General features: G+C 37.5%; 1 protein-coding gene across 1 annotated transcript in view; it reads left to right on the plus strand.

The window, feature by feature from the left end:
- CADM2 (cell adhesion molecule 2) overlaps window positions 1–18,606 on the plus strand; it is a 575,896-nt gene that overhangs the window by 24,176 nt on the left and 533,114 nt on the right. The gene's annotated exons all lie outside the window — the stretch shown is intronic.

Here is an 18,606-nt window from a genome sequence, read left to right on the forward strand (position 1 = left end):
TTTGTAATACAACAGGTATTGGGGAGTAGCAAATTTGAGTGACTTGTGGCTGGAGAAAAGGAAGGGTGACGGATTCTGCTTAGAGCTTGCTTCTTCTTGCCGTGGTCTGTTGTCAGAATCTCTAAATCAGCCACATGCAAGCATCCTTGAAAATGCTTACTATCTTGAAGGTCCTGCATAGAAATAATTGAAATATTTTATTCAGTTTCAGGGCATCAGGATTCAGCAGGTTCATAAGTTTTATGAAGTCAGAAGTTCTCTGCCATCAGTCCCTGATGTAAGGAGTTGTATGGATTATGTGGAATTCAGCTGCAGCTCCAAGGCCCTGTCCTTCCCCATGGTGGCCTTGCAGACAGGTGTTTTGATGCTGAAAGTGTCAATGCTCCTTCTGCTGCATCTGTTTTCAGCTCCATGTGCCAGCACATTACTGGGCTGTAATGCAAGGCTTGGAGAGTTTTATTTATGAAATAGCCCAATTTTAATATCTGTGCTTACTTGGTTCCAAAACTCTCAAATTGTCTTTTGAGAACGGTGTTTTTTACATAGTAAAACTGCTACAGCAGAGTAGTTTTATGTCAGAATATACTCCATATTTGTAAGGACAAATGTATTCAGTATATTGACAATGAACACTATTAGCTTTGATAATAAACACTTTTAGCTTTGTTGCTGGGCCCCAGTGGTTGTAGACGATCTTTTTGGACATTAAGCTTTTATGTTTTGGAGTTTTATTAAGCTTTCATGGTTTTCTGAGTCATCTTAAAAAGTGCTTCAACCTGCTATCAGTTGGTCAAATAAAATACAAAATAGAGATAAGTAAATTTAAGTTAGTGGATATCTGGAACTTGCAAGCCTGGGACAGAGAGGTCAGTATTTACATAACCTAAGAAATCAGAGGTGCCTAAAGAAACGTGTCAAAAACTTACTCTTGCATGCTAGGATATGCACTGATTTCTCATCATTGTGGCTGAATTTGTAAAACTTGATTTGGTGGAAAGTGGGCAGAGCTATTTGCCTATTCATACAGAGGCAAGCTGATGTTAGTACAGTCCAGAAAAATCATGGCTTTAGGCTGATGTGCTCATTTTATCTACAAGTTTGAGGCAAATTCTGTATATCAAAACTTCCTTTATTTTCATTGGGTTTTTTTTTATTTTTTTTTTGGTTGCTTAATTATTTTCACTCTTCTGAGGAATTTCTTCCTAGCAGATATAGTATTTAAGCAGATAAAAACTAGCTAACAGGGACAATGTGGAGTCTTGAGTTTTCTGTGCAAACTTTGTTTTCTAAGTTTCTTTGACCCACTTCCCAAGTAGTTAGATCTCTTCTTTTAGTGTTTTCGGGGTTTTGTTTATTTGTTTGGGGATTTGTTTGTTTGCTTTTGTGGTTTGTTGGTTTTTTGTGGTTTTGATACTTGGCTTTCACTATTCTGTGCTATCACAGCAGCACTGAGAAAATTTTTAAACTACAACTTGCCAAAACCAAGACCATGTTGATGGTTAAGGGCAGAAGTGGTCTCTGATCTTGCTACTGTCAAATTGGTGTCTGTAATTGTGTATCAATTCACCTTTCCAGCTTTTGATACAAAATTGGCTGTGTAGCATTTTGAGTTGCTTTCTTCCATTTACTTCTGTTTTCAAGATTCCATTTAATTACTTGGCTTAGCCTAATACATGGTTTTGTCCTTACATCCAGAAAGTATAGTTTTACTTTAATTGTTGTATCTGATTTCACATTAGTGTGCTGTATCCTAGCAACTTATTTCTGTGGTAATTTTTCTTACTTTGTTGTTATTATTTCTGCAGTTTGACCAACCTTTTCTTTTTATTCTGTTGCAGTGAGAATCTAAACATGGTTCTGTCTAATCTGCCATTCATTTCTTCAGTAAAATGGAGAATATGCAGCTATAAGAAATGGAGTGTAGATTAGTCAAGTCTACTGAAAAGTGATGCAGTGTGGATCTTCTTGCTGTGTTAATGGATTTCTATTCTTTATTGTATATTCAGATAAGGTAAATGCAGCTTTTTGCCCTGAAATCTCTCTCGACCCTGAAAAACTGTTTTTTAATCTTTCCTGCATACAGAGTTACGTTTTGCAGAATTGACATTCACACTGGAGAAGTTGTCCTGACAAGTGTGTGTTTATATCTCCAAGGCTGTATTTTGGGAAACTAAATGGAAAGAACTCTTATTTCTGCATATGCCTGATGTGGTAGCAAATGGGTTCTGCTTATTGGGTAGCTGTACAGGTTTCTGTTAGACTGTATTTTCATTTTGGGTTTTTTTCTCTTAGATTTTGCATGTTTGTAGTGATTGGGCATGTCTATTGTTGAAGTGACATATATATTATAATTTATTTAGCATCACTTTTCTTCTGGGTAGTCCCCTTTATCAGAGTGCTTTTTGGGAAGAAATTTGTTTATGTTTTGGGGCCTTAGAAAACAAACGTCATCCTGGATGTAAGATTAACATCAAGCTTGGAGAAAATAGGATTGGAGTGCTGTGCAGCTGGAATTATTTGAAAGTGTATTGGGCTGAGGAATTAAAGGACAGATGTTCTTCCATGTAAACTAATATGTATGTATTAAATATGAGAGTAGTGTTGACATATTTATAAAAATAAAAAGTACACTATATATATATCTCTTTATACTGAGAAGAATTTTGAACCTTTTCTGACATTACAAAGTTAAACATCCAAATAAATAAAATTTGTTAAACCTATGCATAGTATTTTGTTACCAAAGTGCTCACTAACATGGGGATCATCTTCAGAACTGTAGCTTGATTTATTGAATTTCACTCTTTGGCTGTGAGGAATTTGTAAGTAACAAAGGGGACTAAGCTATTTCTGGCAACAGGGAGAATGCCTATGCTACTTGATAATGTTTGATTAATAAAATTCAAAATGTCTTTGGGGAAAAGAGTGCCTTGTTAGAAAAGGCACTGCTGTAAATACCTGTTACCTCAGTATACTTGTCCTAGAGGCTGTAAAGTCATAGACCCAAGAAAACTGGAGTTCTTGAGAATCCCTGTGGTCAGAAGTAGATGTACAGAGAATTCCAACTGCACCTTCTGGCTGCTGCTGTGCATTGGGAGTCCTTGGGGAAAGCAGTAAAGCATACTGAAGTTCATGTCACAAATCTGCTGTGGAAGGGATAAGGCACTGCTTCAGCTTGAGCTCTGCAATTCTGTGCTCTGCAAACATAGACATATTTTGCCTTCCTATATCCCCACTTTCCTGAGATTCTGGATTTTTATCTTTGTATATAATATTTACTCAGTAATTAATCTTTTCAGTTGTTGGATTGAATGCTTGTGCCAGTTAATGAGCAAAGTAATTTTTTTTAAATCTCCCCAATGGAAGATTCCTCACCAGTCCCTTCTCCTTATGCTTTCAGTTCTAAGAGTGTTAAGAAAATGTGTAGTTATTATTAGAATTCCCATGAAAAGAAAGAAAAGTTGATCTGCATGTTAGATTAAGGATAGAAAATACTCAAGTGAAAAAAAAATAGTAATCAGGATATTTAACACTTCCTAAATTGTAGCTCTTACTAATGAAATTTGATGTAATGTATCAACATATTTTTCCAGGCACAAATGAAGAAAAATAGAGATCCAGTTTGTTTTAATCAATTTTTATTAATTTTGCCCTGAGGCTCTTCATGATTTCAGCATGGAACACAAACATGCAGAGCAGCAGACAGAGGGGAAATCTGTCTCATTAATCTCTTTTGGACAGAGCATGGTGGAGAGTCATTTAGGATGCAGACAGGTTTTATGGATAACATGCTGTCTGTTTCCACCCAGGCCAGAAAGGCTTTTCTGTCCTGGTCCAAAAAGGTGCCAGGCTGTGAGGACAGAGAGTACAGTCAGGGAAGGGGTGAATAAAGTTTCCTGTCTTCATCTTGGGAGGTGGGGGGAAAAGGCCAAGGTCTCAGGATTTTTCTTCTATGAAAGGAGTGATTGATATTAAACTATGTAACTGTGTCTTATCAGAGGCCTTCAGTGCTAGTTACAGGCATCTTTATTTCCAATTCATGAGAAGTATTTGTAAAACTGTAAATAGCTGATTTTAAAAGGTTTTTTTGTTTAAGTTTTGGTTTTCCAATTTGAGATTAAATATTTTCTCATGTTTGCTTTTAGGATTAAAAATTCCAACAATAATTAAAGAAATAAGTATAATGGGAAATACCTTTAAAAAGACAGAAAATCAAACCCCACACAGACCCTCAAATCTGGAGGAAACAGCAGTCAGTGTTTTAATGAATAGCAGATTTTAATGTGCAGCAGATGGGAAGAACTTGATGTGCTGAATAGATTGAGGCTTTTTAAGGCAGTTTGCTCAGAGCTATCTACAAACTAGAAATCTCCTAGTTCTTCAGCCAGGAGCTGGAAGTCTTCATGTACCAGGCTCCAGCTCTGAGCTTTCATGTGCTCTTGAGCAGAGGCACTCTCAGATTTCTGTGCTCCAGGGAAAAGGGACATGAGAACTTGGGCACAGAAAGGCTGTTCCCTACCAGTTCTCACAAGCTGATAAATAATTGCTGATGTGGTGGCACCATGTCCAGGAATTGCCAGCAGGGGAAGGCAACCTCCCCAGCTCGTGTGCCCTGAAGTTTCTGATTTCATAAAAGGTTAATCAGCTTTGAGACATTTTGATAGTATTTAGCGTTTTCCAGAAAACCATTAGAAAATAAGCAGCTCTATTTAGAATTGGTATTGAAATGAAACATACTACAGCTGTGCTAAGTGAGGTACTAGCCTGTCTCTCCAATGTGGAATACAATTTATATATTACATTTTATAAGTTATTTTCCAAAGGAAACTAATATATGATTAGCTACAGAATGCCTATGTTCTGTAACAGACCTCAAAACTATTCCTGTTCTTACAGGGAAGCACAGATTGAAGTTCTGTGTGTTACTGTCCATACACTCTGTATTCCTAATCTCTACCCCCCAAAAAATAGCTTTGCTTCACTGAGTGTTAATTGTATTTAGTAGCATTTTTTCCAATCTTTTCAAGAGAACAGATTAGGAGGGTTAAAATCCCAGCTGACACCTTCCTTTCAGTTTGGCTTGATAGATTATAAACTGGTTCTTAGCTATCTGCTTGTTTGTTTCCCTCCTCCGATATTACTGAGTTCATTTTTATTTTAATGAGCGAGAAAAGAACCATGAGTACAGTAGCAGTGCCTAGTAGTTATAAAAGTAAACCACTGAGGATTTACATGGAAATTTGCAAGGAATTTGCTTTTTTTTTTTTTTTTTTTTTTTTTTTTTTTTTTTTTTTTTAACATTTTCATTTTTGTTTTTGGGGTCTGTTTTTTTTGTAGTGTGTCTGAGTGCTAAGTCACCATTTTAAACCCTATTTACCACTACTCTTCCAAAAAGTTAATGTAAAGGAGGATTACAGCCATCATCTTTTGATGTTTCACTACATAATATTGTAGAAATTGTCTGTCTGGGTTCCCTAAGTGTCTTTCCTGCCAGATGAAAGTCATCAGGAAATTATCAGTATAATTTTTGGTTTAGTCTGCTGCCATCTCTTTTTGGGCAGGAAACTCAAGCCCAGGCTGGTAGAACAACACTGGTGTAGGAAGGAAATATCTGAGGGGTGATCTGTAGCTACTTGTCCAGAAGTCTAGATATGAAGGAAAATCAGAGTGCACTAAATGAGCTTCTGAGACATCTCCTATTGTACAAGAGAAAGGACCACCACTTTCATATCTCATCATCTCTTTCATGCCAAATCAGAGAGCAGACTCCCCCCTCAGCCATCAGGGGCTCCTGGCAGGTGTCACCTGTCTCAGATAAGTGATTTAAGCAGAGGGCTTGGAGAATGCTGCTCCATGAGTTCCCTCTCTAGAACAGCAGGTTATAAAGTGTTAGCTACTCAATGTTACAATTCTGATAAGAGTGTGAAGTAAAATAACTTACTTCACTTGCTAAAAGAGCTTAATATTCCCTTGGTGAGACAGGATGGATTCAAACTCTTCTGTCTGAGTAGCGACTCTCTTCTTTACCATTTTTTGATTATTTAAACCACTGCACTTTTGGGATTCCGTACATCCCACTTAAATGGTAGTGGATCAGCAATACCCTGTTCCCTTTGGCTTTTTGTGATGGTTATTTGAAATACAAAAAAGGTTCCTCATTTTTTCAATTCCATTTCTAGTGATGGCAAATTCTAGACCTGCTTACTTGATAATGTTAGATTCTCAAGACAGATGCTTAAACCTCTGAGACCTGTGTAATGAAGTGTTTTCTGTCATCCAGCTTGTATATTTTACTCTAAATTGCATTCTCTGCTCTTAAATTGCTCTTTTCTCTGAATGCTCTATGCAAATTGGACCCTTCCTGTTGACTTGGATAATAAAGTCACTTAAATAATTGCAGTGTAAATGCTGAGTAACATTACTCTGAAGTACTATAGTTACCTGGCTCTATTAAAGATAGCTTTTGCAAGATTTAAATTTTTAACTATTTTATTTTGTTTGAACTTGAGAAGTTCTTCATAATGTCTTCATAGGCTTCTCAAAATCCTACATTTTTCAGATTTTTGTTTCCTGAAAAAGCTAATACCTGCCAAATGAAGTGCTGTGATTACTCATCGCTGCTGGAGAAAAGAATTGGCTCAGTTCAATGCAAACCCCAGGTAATATTTGTACAAAGAGAGAAGCAACAAGAGAAATCAGGAGTTATGGTAATGGCAGTTCTGAATGGCATTTGAAAATTCAGTCTACAGCTGGGATGTATTGGGAAAAACAAATTAATTTTCCATAGAGCCTGCTGTAAGGGTATAGGTCTTTTCTTCTGACCACCAAAGTGAATGTTCCAGGCTTATGTTGCAGCATGGTTAACTCACTTGGAATATAAATTTGCTTGTAGAAATATTTTTTAATAGGTGCTCACAGCCTAAAAATTACAAACCAGTTTTAAGTGAGATTTCTGTGAAATTTTTCATGGTTCAATACCTTCATTCTCCACCGCTTAGCTGTCCACCATGGATTTGTGCACAATGGAAGGACATTGAGCTGAAATTGAGCTAAATGAGAGAGAAAAAAGAGGTTCTATGATTTTTCATTGACAGGAAAAAATTCCTGTCCTTTGGAATTATTCTTCTTTTCCTTATGAGGCTCCTGATTGTAAAAAAACCCCTTTTTCTAGCCATGGTATTTGAAGGAAGCAGTCAGTGGACTTCTGAACTAAACTCAAGGGACTTATTTCAAGGATATTGTCATTATTGTTCTCTTTCTTATGTTTTCAGCAATGAATATTTGTCAGTATGTTTCAATTGAAATAATTTAACTGACTGTTAACTCGAGTCTTTTTTAGGTGTTCGTATTGGTGACTTTCACTAACTTACTGATGTAGCTTTATTAGAATTATATATATTTTGTAATTCCATTTGATCTAGATGTATTCAGAACCCTCATAAACAATATCTTGGTATACCAGTTGGCTGATTAAAAATAAGTATGAATGAAAATTCTGTCACTCTTCTCATAGCCTTAATTCATACAACATTCTAAAACCATTCACTTCCTAAATATTTTTTAATTAGTTGGGACTTGCAAATTGTGTGTTAGGTTTATGCAATAAAGTCTTTTATATTAGAAATGCTCTATAATTACATTTTTTCAGTCATGAAAAATGAATTAGTGCTGCATTTTATGTGATGACAAATTTTCCTGTTTGTTCTAATTTTACTGAATAGCATGCTGTAACTTCTTGGCACAGCCTAGAATAACTCTATTTAGCCATGAAAGTAAGAACCGTGCTTAGTACCAGAAAAGGCCAATATTGTGTGTAAACAATTAACTTACATGAAAGCAAAGCAAAACTGCTGTGAGAAGGATGGCCCAGGGAATTGGCTATCAGATACCAGTACACCAGTTTGTCCAGACAACTGGGATCAATGAAAGTGCTTGAAATGGAGCTTCAGCAGGACTGAGGGGCAAGTGGTGCAGACATTTTCTCTTCTGGGAATATCACTTTATCCCTGTCTAACTTTGTTTTGATAGTGGAGAAGTAGGAGATGGAGGACATCAGGGCTTTTTTTTTCTTCATTGCTGAAAAATCTGATGAGAGACATAACCAAGCTTATGTTTTATTTTGTCCTATGGGAAACAGTTGTTTTTGTTTTGTCCATTCCAGATGAAAACGGAAAATACCCGAGAGACAAATTCTCGAAAGAAAACACATTTCGGTTCTGTCAAAACACTTTGTTTTGATAAGTGTGCTCTCCTGTTGTATTGTTTTTAACCTTTATTAAAGATTGGTAATCAGGTTGCCTGATATTTGATGTAGTCTCTCTAGCCATTCTTCCTGATGCTTCCTTGGTTCTTGTGAAGTGTCAGATGGAGCCAACCAACCATGGTCTTGTGGAACTCCAGAGAATTGGGAAACGCATCAAACAAACAAACCCACCCGTCTGGGTCCACCCAATCACCTCCTTTTCATGCAGTTTTCTGAACTAGATCCGACTAATAAGTGAAAAGAAGGATTTTAGACAGGAGAGAGAGAGAGATAATAATGACTATTAATCTGATTCCTGAATTAGATTGCTCTTCTCATGCTGCCTTCTAATGTTCAGGTTAATATCTAGTTATTTGCTATTCTTTCTGCCATGTGTATGCTTTTTTGCCACTGAGAATCCCTGCTTCTTTGTAATACATATATAAAGTTCAGAATGCTTTTTATGTTATAACTAATGTAATAAATGCATTGTTCAAATAGGACATATTATTCCATTGTTCAAATAGGACATAATATTCCATGCCTGTGTATATTATTTGCGATGCCAGATGAATCTCTTGAGTCACTTAACTCAGTTTTTACTTGTCAACTGGAAGGCTTCCTCAGCTTTTAAATCTGAATGCTGTGTCAGACGTTCAAAAGCTTTCCAAAAGTCAATGTACACTGCATTCACTGTGCTTCCCTTATCTGCATAGACAGTCACTTTGTCACAGGGGGAAATTGGGTTGGTCGGTTGAGCATGATTTGCTTTTTGTAAATCCATGTTGACTGCTCCTGATTGACCTTTTAAAGCATGTTTTGAAATTAATTGTGAGGATTTACAATCTGTGGCTTATGCCTTTCTTGTTATCTCAGGTGGTTTCCTGATTTTCTTTTAAAACACAACAAACCCAAACCCCATAATGAATGATTTTGGCTTTGTTTAAAAGCCTTTGAAAATCTTTGTAAATTCCTTAGATGGAACATCATTAACCTTATACTGTTGTTCCTCACAAAACTGCATTATTTTTCCAGGCTTTTCTTCAAAAACCCATGTTGACTCTTCCAGTATAAATCACATTTATCCACACATTTTACTGACTCTGCTCTCTTTGTGTTCCTTGCTGTTTTGCCTAATGTAGCAATCGGGAGCCTGGACCTACAGCTCCCTTCATTAACCATGAAACCATTTAAAGATTTTTATATAATTATTTTTTTAATAACTGTCATTTCCACTTTATAGATAGGAAGGTAATTTTAAATGTGATTTTATTGTGCAAGCTGTGATGTAATGCACAGCAAGCAATACACTGTGCTAGATGGGTGGTTCCCTACCAACTTCAGCATTTGTGGGAGTATCTTTGCTGGGTTTTTAAAAATTTTTATATGGTTCAGACTGCCTTGAGGATCCATTATCAGTTCCTGGCACTGATCAAGACATTAATTTGATCCTGGCTAAATATGATTCTTAAAAAGTAGTTTCCATCCTAATTTAGCAGCTTCAGGCTGTTCCTCAAGGCTTAAGGTGAAATGTGTGATGCAGTTATCCAATATTGGTGACCAATGCAGGACAAAAAGTGCTTTGGACAGGAAAGTTTATGATGTGCTGACTTTTCACAGACCAGAAGAGGTTGTCGACACATCAGACACCAAGCACTACAGAAGCAGAAATCTTCCTAGCACAAAACTTGTCACAAAATAATACAGCAGAAGCAGTTTTGTAAATATACTAACTGGAACAGCTGTCTCCGTTTTTCTAATATGACCTCTCTACTAATATACACAGTTTAAACTGAGTCTAAATGAATTGGATAAGTAACCAAATGATGCAAGCAATCTGAAATTCTCTAAGTGTTGCAAAAGCAGTCTCACTGCAATTAGGTGCCTGCCTTGCCCAAAGTAAGACACTTTTTTCATCTTTAAATACTTTTTCCCCCCTTTAAACAGGATGCATATTTCTAGCTGAGTTTAATGGTTAGTCACTTGGGAATTTGTGCTGCTCCAGCTGATGTGAATTCCTAAGCAGAATCTGTTGGTGGCTTTTCCATATAGAATGTAAGACTGGTTGTGTCCACAACAGGAGTTAAAAAAAAAAAAGATGGCAAAAGAAAGCAAAAAGCAAGGTGAACATCTTTGGTGGAACTTCTCTTGAATATTATCCTAATCTCCAATAAATTGTGATTATGATAGTACCTGTGTTACAGGTGATGTTTCCTCTTTAATTAGGTGTTTGGTTCATGTTCAGTCATCTTATCTTCAATAGCTGACTTTAATCAGCAAACTTGATTGCTTTCCTATTCATCTCTTCTTTGAGATAATTTAATAATGGACCATCCAGTTACTATCTTAGAGCACTTAATTGAATATCTCCAATTTCAGTATCCATCCTTGCAGAGCTCCACCAGTGACTTCTCCTTGCTGTGAACTGTGACCATGTGCTACTACACTTCTCCTTAGCCAGATATTTCCTCCTGCTGAATTTTACACCTGGTGGCAGCTTTGTTCCTTTAAGCACCTGGGGAAAGGGCATTTTTGAAAGCCTTTTGTATAAATACACCCCTGTCCATAGCTTTTTAACACCTTGTCAAGACCGAAATAGCTTTCTGAAGTATCAGTCCCCTTTACAAAAACCAGGAATATCTGGCTTTAAATTAAATTAAACCTTCTACCTCAATTTTAATAACATTTTCTATTAATCTACTCAAAAATACATCAAATTCACGGAGATATAAGGGTTTGATTGCCTCTATATTGTCTGCAAAGATGCACTCTTTTGAGCTTTCTTTCAGCTGCTTTTTTTTTTTTTTTCTTTTAAATCAAATGTTCTTGTTCCTTGACAATTAGCCCAACACGAATATTGTTGATAAAAGATTAAGAAAAATATGTAAAGCACTATTTCGGTGCTAATCCTCGTAGTTCATCTGCTTAATGCTTGTTGTGATGTTTAAATGGCATTTTATTTCAATATTAATTAAACCCTGGTGGACAGAAAGGTCCCCGTTTAAACAAATTTCGTCAAAACTCACTTTAATTAGTGGTGAGTGGAATAAGCTGAAAAAAATCTGTCGGGGCCCCAAGGGCACTGAGAGCCCTTGATTGCCCTGAGCAGCATCACCTGGCACTGGAGCCTCACCCTCTGCCCTGAGCCATGGGCTCCATTTAAGCTCAGCCCAGGCTACTGATCTTGCTCTGAGTCTGTCTCTAGCTTTGCTCCCGAATATTTATGGGTCTTCCCTGCTTGTTCCTGGCTCATTCCTTTCCCTGCTGCTCCCTGGGGTGTGTTGGTGGCACCTGTGAGCAGCACTTTGTGTCCCTGCTTGCTGTGTTCAGGCACTTCGGGACTCTTCTCTTCACCTTTTGTGCGGGGATCATCCACAGCTCCTTGCCTGGGGAGTAGCCCAGCTCTTGCTGCTTCCTGTCAGTCAGTTTGGTGAGTTTTATAGATTTAAAGCAATTGAGCTGCCATTAAAGGTGGGTGGTTTTGTTTTGGTTTTTTTTTTGTTTTTTTTTTTTTTTTTCTTAATTATGAAGGAAGATAAGCTCGAAAAACAATGATGTAGTGCATTTTGCAAAAAAGCAGCAGTGGCAGAGTGTTCTGTGACTTCATGAGTCCCTTTTCCCCAATTTTCCACCTGCAGGCTGTGGTACTGAAGCTTAGCATACTTTTATTTTTTCTTATAGGAGTCTTGTATGTCCATTTTGGATTTGCCTTCGCATTGTTACAATATATTTTTTTTCAGACATTTAACTGCAAATGTATCATAAGTGTATCATTTTCAAGGCCCACTAACAAGAGCTTCTAGTTTTGGGCTCTCATTTTTCTTCCTTTTGTTTTCTGTATTTACAGTTTCTGTAGATAAATCAAAAGGTTGTTGTGATATTCCCACACACACAGACAATTATATTCTAGGTTGTTCAGATAACAAGCTATTGGACAAGAGGAAACAGCCTCAAGTTGCACCAGGGGGGATTTAGGTTGAATATTAGGAAAGCTTTTCCCTGAAAAGTTGGTCAGACATGGGAACAGACTGCCCAGGGAAGTGGGGGGATCCTTGTCCCTGGAATTCTGCAGAAAATTGTTGATGCTGTGCTTAGGGATATGGCTCAGGGATGTACTTGGCAGTGGCAGGTTAATGGCCAGGCTGGATGATCCTGGAGCTCTCTTCCAACCTAAATGTTTATATGTTTTTTTAAAAAATTATTTTTAGTGTAATTTGTTTTATATCTTTGCATTTTACCTGTGAAGGTTTAGTGGCTCTAGGCATCACTGAAAGTCCCACCTGATGTGGGAAAAGGAGGAATGTGCTATCCATGGAGTCCTGGTAGCTGAAGAGTGAGAGCAAGAGCTTCAGCCCTGTCCCTTATTGAGAAGAGGTGATGATCCAGTCTGCAGGATACCTCCAGGCCTCTTCTGATAGTGCAGGGCAAGGACTGTTTTCTTCTTCATCAAAACACCTCAGAAAAGCTTTCTTAAAAAAAAAAAAAATTACTTAAAACTTATTACTAGTGTTTTTGACTTAACATTTTTTTTTCTTAGGCAACACTGCATAGATTAAGTTTCTGTGTTCTGTATATGATGCTGTGTTGTGTAGTTAATTAAATGGTGTATATTGTGGGCAGAGATGAGCTAGACTTTCCCCACTCTTAAAACCAGCTGTAAACAATGGATGTTTAAATTGATGTATCCTGTGTTTCAGCATGAATTACTGCTTTTGGTCTGACATTGTCCATCTGCTCAGTGGGCAGAGCTAATGCTGTCAGAGGAAATAGGCTCATACCTGCCTACAAAAATCCATTCTAGGCTGGACGGTTTGAATTGTGTTGTAAAAGTTGACAAGGCATAGTGAGTCAATATTTTATAGTAATTAAAAAAAAACACTTGGGTTCTGTCATGGTTGGTGCATGCTCAGAAAATGCTGGAAATCATGTACAGCTGCAAAAAAAAAAAAAAAAGCTGCTGTTTGAAACATGCAGGTGAGCAGCTTGGATGTGCAAACATCTCTGTAATTGAATAAATGCAGAATTAGAGGTAGGAGAAGATAATTGGAAGATTATGTTCCTTTTTACCTTTTCCCTCTATTTATTTAGTTTTCAGCTTGGCAAAAGTTTTGCCTGAGTTCTCTGAGAGCTAACTAGATCTGCTTCAATTTGGGAACAATCTGCTGCTTCATCTTGGTACCGAGCTCCTCCCCTGGCTGCCCGTGCTGCTGCTCTCTGTGCTGCGTGAGAGCTGTGTCTGTGCAAGCAGGATTTCACAGCTGCTCCAGCTGAATGTGAGCAGTGCCTGTTGGGTTGTGTTTGCAGCAGCTCCCTGCAGAGGGAGGTTTCACAGGCAGCAGCAAAGAAGTTTCTCTCTGAGAAATTTTTTTGCTGTGAATAATTCAGAGTAGTCCTAACTGAATGTGGAGGCTGAAGTTGGTGTAGTTGCAGGCTAAAAATATCTTAGTCTTTTATTGTGAACTGAACAATCTCCTTCTGTTGCTCTCAAAAGTAATGAATCAGTCCAGGTTACTGTAATGGCGCTGTTTTTGAGGTAAGTTTCGTGTTTTAGGCTTGATATATTTGAAAAGAGCAAATTTTGTAGGTGTGTCACACAACTGCCACAAGAACGGACTACAAAAAAGTTCGCTGTTTAAAAAGTTATATTTGTCTGAAATCAAGGAGTAAATTGATTTAAGAATAAATATGAGGTGAAAATAAATGTATTAAAGCAAATATGCAATTAAAGAAATACATTAAAAAACACTGCAACTTTAAGTGAGGTCTGTTTCTACTTGTAGGAGCTGCTGTCACATGAACAGCTCTGCTTTTGAGTGCTTAGACACCTATTGCAATTCACATCACTTTCTAACTATGGCTCTGTCAAACTTCAAGTGGGATTACTTAAGATGGATTACTTAGAATAGCAGGGTACTTTTCATTTGTTTTCCTTCCACATGTAGTTGTCAGAGCTTCTCTTTGCATTGCAACCTCTGGTGCTCGGAATTAATCTGTGCCAATTATTAAGGATTCAGTTGCCAGCAGGAACTGAAGTTAAACTGGTGTTGCTCCCAGTCATTCACCAGACCAGGGTCTGACATTCTGATAAAAGGCCAGTGGAAGATTTAGGGAAATGGAGTAGAAAATGTGACTTCCTGCACTAAGATGTGAAGAACTCTCTTAATTTATTCTGGCATCACCTCCTTTTTGCTATTACCTACATTCTTCTCCACCTCCTTACAGCTGTAGAGAAATCCCTTCTCAAGCAAGCTCACTTTATTCAGTAGAGCTAGGGATTTTGAAAATGTGGAATTATATTGTAAAATACTTTCTCTCTACAAGCTCTTTAGGTTTTAGTTCTTATTTCAGCCAATGACTGAAGTATGTACAATCAGCACCCAGTGATGCTATATTTGTTTACATTTTTTTAATGCATGAACTATTTAATTTTTTTCTCTGAGTTTACTAAACTTCCCTCTTCAATGGGTGCACATTTCAGTAGATGTGCAGTAAAACCTTGTAAAACCCATGATTTGTTTCAGCAGTGAGAGCCACAGCTCCTGCTTATCTCAGACTGTCAGATGTGCTAATACTGTAGCTATGTAATTTTGACATGTATGTTTCTTGGATGCTCATTCAGATGCGTATTTGGGTTTGGTGCATGGCTCAGGGCTTTAAATATAAAAGGATAGAATCTGGCAGCCTTTGCTTCAAAGACAAATTAAGTGATTTCATGTTTATTAGCTGTTCTTTCTTGGCTGTCACTGTTGTGATGTAAAATACTGTCTTTGAAGATTATTTGTTTTAATTGAACAGTTCTTCCCCTTCTCTTGAATAGTTGTTTGGAAGTCTTTAAACCTATCATTGCTGGTTGTTTCAGTGGTTTCTTTGATTTAAAGATGCTTGGCTTAGATCTGAGTGTACAAACAGGACGACCGAATTTTCTGAGCATCAAATTATGGGTGAGAAAATTTCTTACTTTGTATATATGCTTCAAGTTTTAAATGTAGAAAAGTATATATTTCTTGTTGTCTTGCATTAATTAGAAGAGCAAATGCCATCCAAATAAATACAGAGTTAAAATGGAACATGAAAACTTGCAAAAATGTTATCTATAAAGCTGCCTTTTTTTCACTACCTTCACAGACACAAGCTTTTTTCCAAGTACAGTGAGTTTTTTTAAGAAACATTTTTGGTTGGTGGTCCAATAGCAAAGCCAGAGAAAGTGTTTCTGCGATGGCACAGGTTCTGAGAACTTGCAGATTAAAGCTCATCATTCTGCTAGGTTATTTTGTGCCTGGATCCCTTCCACAGTCCAGAAGCCAGCAGTCAGAGTGTGGGTGGCACAGCAGCAGGAATGAACAAAATGGAATTACAGGGAGAGATGGAATTCCTTCTTTCAGCTCCTTACGGTGTCTAAATTGGTGTGGAGTTACAAAGTAATGGAGACAGAAGAGCTTATTTGACCTGCCAAGTCAACACTTTTGAAATGTGGAAATGCCTTACATTTCACCTTATAATTTTATTTCTTTCTGCCTTTGAAGATTTATGAAGAAATACTTAAATTTTCCTTTGGTAAGGGAGGCTGGCAGCTTTCAATTTCAAACATCGGCTGAAGGTGTATTTCAACACCTAATACTTGCAGTTAAATTAGGTTTTCATTTGCTCAGGCATGAGTAAAGACTTGGGCATGTTCTCCTCTGATTACTGGTTGGTGTTTTTTATTAGTTTGTTTTATTATTTCTACTTCTTTATTTAAACAATGCAGCTGCATTTGAATTGTAAATACTCTGGAAGACATCCAGTTGAAGCAGATGTTTCTACTGTAATCTGTTTAATTACAAAAAAACCCAGTTTAATTGATTTTTAAATTTGGGAATTCTGAAGTTTAAATTGGCCTGGTCATAGTTATTTGCAAATACTTCGATTATAAAAAAAAAAAAAAAAAACAAAAAAAACACCAACCCACTTAAAACTGGGAAGTATAAAAAAAGAGACAATTGAATATTTCTTGTTCATTTTCACTACTTTAATGAGACTACCAAAGAGAGGATGTCATTCCCTTCAGTTAGTCAGCAATTTCAGTTTATTTAATACTTGTAAATAAGAAATTACTGTATTTAGTCATACTAAAAATGTTCTGCTCCTTGGGTATTGCAAGTTAATGGATAGATGACATTGGATTGAGAAAGTATTTTATACCCACAATTTCTAATATGCTAGCACAGGATAGTATACTTCCACTTGGGAGGTTCCTTTGGAGATTTCTAACTCATCCTCTTGCTTTCAAAGCAGCATCAGCTGTAAGGTCTGACCAGGTTACTCAGCTCTTGATCCAGTAGGAGCTTGAAAACTTCCAAGGACAGGTTGTCACTGTAGCCAGTTTGAACCTCCTTTATTTTAGTTTATTCCCATTGTCTCTTTTGTTCTAGCAGGCAGCACTGCCTGCTTTGGGCATCTACTTGCTCTGCTTTGGGATCCTTCCTGGGCTGTGGATGGGTCTCTGCTCCCCTGTGCCCTCCCTGGGCTGCAGAGGCACGACTGCTTCACCTTGGTCCCACCAGGGGCTGCAGGGCAATCTCAGCTCTGGCACCTCGGAGCACCTCCTGCCCCTCCTTCCCTTGGTGTCTGCAGAGTTGTTCCTCTCTCTCGCTCCTCTCTCCCACTGCTGGTTATATTGTGCAGGTTTTCCCCCTCCTTCTCAAATGGGTTGCCTCAGAGTTGCTGCTGTTCCTGACTGGCTCAGCCTTGACCCCGGTGGGTTCACCTTGGACTCAGCAGAGCCTGGCATTGGCTCTGTCACACATGGAGGAAGAAGCTTCTGGCAGCTCCTCGCTGCAGCCACACCTGTAGCGCACCCCTGGCTACCAAACCCTTGGTTTTGGTACCCAACACAGGCCAGCTATTGCTTAGCTCTGGCCAGTTGTTTTCCAAAAGGGGGTATCTTGATAAAACTGAAGTCATTTGTGTGGGTAGTGCTGCTAGGTCTCAATGTACATCAGCAAAGATGGTGTGTTGTTTTTCTAAGGATATTTGGTGGTTTCTGGGAGTCTCTACCACAGTTCTGTGAAGATGAGAACAAGAAAAAACTGCTGTGATTGTAATAATGGGCTAAAGCCTTGAAATAGAAACCAGAATGGAGGTTGGCAAATTATGCAAAAGAACCATCGAAAACCAGTTTTGTGTATAAGATTGTCACAGCCTCTGGGCAGGAGCTGTGTCTCCTGTCAGAGTATCTGGTGCACATTGCTTATTAAACACAGCTGTTGCCTTGGAACTCCAGACAGGAATGCTTGAAGCTGTACCATAGAGGATGAATATTTTATTTGCAAGGACCCTCATGGCAGGGAGGAATGATGAATCTGACTCCATGTTCTCAGAAGGCTAATTTATTATATTACTATATAATATTAAAGAATACAGAAAGGATACTTACTAAACGCTAAAGTCAGGATTTCACACAGAATTTTTGAGATTTATTTATCTTGTGCATTACCTCTTCTGAAAAGCGAAACTCTAACCTAAAATATAAGCAGTCAAATAGATGATGGTTATATTTCACACTGCTTCATTTTCAAGCTCAATAAAAAAATTTTATAGCAGGTTCTCTTTAAGAAGTCAAGTTCAGTGTGGATTTTTTTTTTTGCTTCATAGTATTCTGCCACTTTACACTTTTTCTACAATCACTTTTTTTTCCCACTCTTCCAGATATGCAAAATTGCATTGCCTTAATTGTTCCACACAGGATTTCTCAATGAATGTGATCTCTGAGGAGTTATTGAGTCAAAAATTGTCCCAAAAAAGGGACTTTAACTTGAAATCGGTAAGGTCAGTTGGGAAAAAAAGTGTGTTCATTGAAGTTTAAAGTAATTTTTTTTTAGTTTCCTTGCCTTTTCAGTGGAATTGGATGTATTATTGGATGATTATCTTTCAGTACTATTGGATGGTGTGGGAGCAAAGTGTATTTCAGTCTCAGAGATAAATTTTGCATAAGTTGATTGATATTGGACCACACTTTTTTTTCCCACTCTTCCAGATATGCAAAATTGCATTGCCTTAATTGTTCCACACAGGATTTCTCAATGAATGTGATCTCTGAGGAGTTATTGAGTCAAAAAATGTCCCAAAAAAGGGACTTGAAATCAGTAAGGTTAGTTGGGGAAAAAAGTGTTCATTGAAGTTAAGTATTTTTTTTTTTTTAGTTTCCTTGCCTTTTCAGTGGAATTGGATGTATTATTGGATGATTATCTTTCAGTACTATTGGATGGTGTGGGAGCAAAGTGTATTTCAGTCTCAGAGATAAATTTTGCATAAGTTGAAAAAAGTGTTCATTGAAGTTAAGTATTTTTTTTTTTTTAGTTTCCTTGCCTTTTCAGTGGAATTGG

This window comes from Pyrgilauda ruficollis, unplaced genomic scaffold, assembly GCF_017590135.1.
Source record: "Pyrgilauda ruficollis isolate IOZ18807 unplaced genomic scaffold, ASM1759013v1 scaffold50, whole genome shotgun sequence".
In the NCBI taxonomy this organism is placed as follows: Eukaryota; Metazoa; Chordata; class Aves; order Passeriformes; family Passeridae; genus Pyrgilauda; species Pyrgilauda ruficollis.